Source organism: Gossypium hirsutum, chromosome A07 (genome assembly GCF_007990345.1).
Source record: "Gossypium hirsutum isolate 1008001.06 chromosome A07, Gossypium_hirsutum_v2.1, whole genome shotgun sequence".
NCBI classification, from domain to species: Eukaryota; Viridiplantae; Streptophyta; class Magnoliopsida; order Malvales; family Malvaceae; genus Gossypium; species Gossypium hirsutum.
The window spans coordinates 44023004-44025584 of record NC_053430.1 but is presented as its reverse complement, the minus strand read 5'-3'; the positions used below and the strand labels follow the sequence as shown (position 1 = coordinate 44025584).

General features: G+C 38.6%; 1 non-coding gene across 1 annotated transcript; it reads left to right on the top strand.

Annotated features, from left to right (window-relative positions):
* The first annotated feature begins 2042 nt into the window (after positions 1–2042).
* Positions 2043–2149, top strand: LOC121204064 (small nucleolar RNA R71). The gene has a single exon (XR_005898992.1). It is a non-coding gene; the product is annotated as a small nucleolar RNA R71 (small nucleolar RNA).
* The last annotated feature ends 432 nt before the right edge of the window (positions 2150–2581 follow it).

The following is a 2581-nucleotide window of genomic DNA, read 5'->3' as shown; positions in this document are numbered from 1 at the left end:
TTTCTTTAGAACATAAATTAATTGCTCCTCTTGATCTTTTGTTAGTTCGGTTAAAAAAATCACAGGCAAAGTAGAACAATTACCTAATTAAGCGTATTTCAAATGGGAAGGAAGTACCTTTAGTTCAAGTATAGGTGGTTCTTTGATTGACAATTTGGGTTGTACAAATTCTCTGACCTCCAACTCGAACGGTTCAAACCGTATGGATTGAATAGGATTCCTCGGGTTGGCTTCCATCACAACCATGTTTTCTTCATCTTCTTCATCCTCCAAAGGTTCAAACCTTAAGGCGTTCTCCAATAGATCTTCTTTAAGATGGCTTTCCATAGAAATCAAGGTTTTTATTTCTTCCATAACTGAGCACTCTTCTGTCGGATCGAGAAACTTCATCACTTTAAAAATGTTAAAAGTTACCTGATGGTCTTGAACTCGCATAGTAAGTTCATCTTTCTGCACATCAATTAACGTTCTTCCTGTGGCTAGGAAAGGTCTCCCAAGGATAATTGAAACTTCCTTATCTACTTCGAAATCTAGAATAATGAAATCAGCAGGAAAAATAAATTTATCGGCTCTTACCAAAACATCCTCGATCTTTTCTTCGGGGTATGCTAAAGATCAATCCACTAGCTGGAGCATCACGGTTGTATGTCTTACTTCTCCTATCCCTAGCATCTTGAAAATAGACTTAGGCATCAAGTTGATACTTGCTCTTAAGTCACACAAAGCTTTACCACAATAAGATTCACCAATGTTATAGGGTATCGTAAAGCTTCCTGGATCTGTCAATTTCAGTGGCAGCTTGTTCTGCAGGAGCGCACTGCACTCCTTTGTCAGAGCGACATTCTCATACTCACTCAGTCGTTTCTTCTTGGATAGTACATCCTTCATGAACTTTACATAATTAGGCATTTGTTCTAAAGCCTCTACCAATGGAATATTGATGTGTAATTGTTTCAGAACATCCAAAAACTTCTTGAATTGCACCTCATGTTTCTGCTTGCGTTGCTGCAATCTTTATGGATATGGAGGTGATGGAACTTTTGGTTGAACAGGACAACTCTTCTGAGTAGGTAAATCTGCATCCAAAGAAGATGTTCAAGTATCTGAATTCATTAAGTTAGGATTTACCTTGTCAGTCTTTGCAGATTCTGACTCTTTTGGTGTAAGGGCTTCAACAGCTGGTTGACTTTCCCCCTTTTCAATAAGTTCGTCCTCAACATCAATCAATTGGGGTTCCAAAATTTTACCACTTCGTAATGCCATTGCCTTGATATGTTCTTTACCCAAATTTCTTGGATTCTCCATATCATTTGGCAAGGTTCCTTGTGGTCTATTATGAAGCTCCATAGCTAACTGACCCATTTGGTTTTCTAAATTTTTCAATGTTGCTGCTTGACTCTGGATCAAAGCGTCATTATTTGCCATGTATGTTTTCAACAAGTTCTCCAAACTATTTGATGATTTAGCTTGAGGTGGTTTTGGAGCTTGTTGATTAAACCCCCTAAGATTGGTTGGGTCTATGCTGCATAAAGTTGTTGTTTGGTCTATTTCTTTGGTTACTCCAAGAAAAGTTGGGGTTATTACGCTATGAAGGATTATAGAAGTTGGACTGGGGTCCTTGTCCACTCCTATTTTGATGTTGGTTCCCCACATAGTATATTGACTTGGGATTCAATGGGAAATTCTCAAAAGAATGACCTTCCCTACAGTGCACATAGGAAACTACTTCAAACAGACTTGGTGGTTGAGCTGCAAAATTATTAGCACCATTAGCGGTAAACTGCTTTAACATAGAGGAAATAGACGATACTTGAGCTGATAATGAAGTGAGAGCATTAACTTCATGAACTCTGGCTACATGTCTTCCTGAAGCTATTCGATTTGTTGGCTATTCATAGTTGTTGCTCGCGATCCTTTCGATAATCTCATAAGCCTCATTATAAGACTTAGACAAAATTGCACCATTCGCAGAAGCATCTACCATCAATCTTGCATGTACATTGATACCATTATAGAATGTCTCTAACTAGATACAATGAGGAATACCATGATGAGGACACTTACGAAGTAACTCCTTAAATTGCTCCCAAGCCTCATACAAAGACTCGTTATCCAATTGTTGGAAAGTTGTGATCTCATTCCTCAACTTAGCATTTTTGCTAGGCGGGAAATACTTAACCAAAAATCTCTTTGCTAATTCTTTCCATGTAGATATAGAACTTGGTGGCAATGAATTAAGCCATGCTCGTGCTCGATCTCACAACGAGTACAAAAACAACTTCAACCTCAGTGTGTCTTCAGTCACACCGGCTATCTTGAATGAGTCACTCACCTCCATAAACAATCGAAGGTGAGATGTGGATCTTCCATGGGCATACCACAAAATTGGCCCACCGTTCGTAGTATTTGAAACATCACTGGTTTCAATTCGAATTGGGTTGCCTCAATATCTAGCCTTCTAATTCCTAGATTTAACTCATTGAAAAGCGGCACATCATATTGTCTAATGCATCGATCCCTATCTTCGAAAATGAGGATAGGATTTCGTACATATTCATCTTCATTACCTTGGTCTTGATTT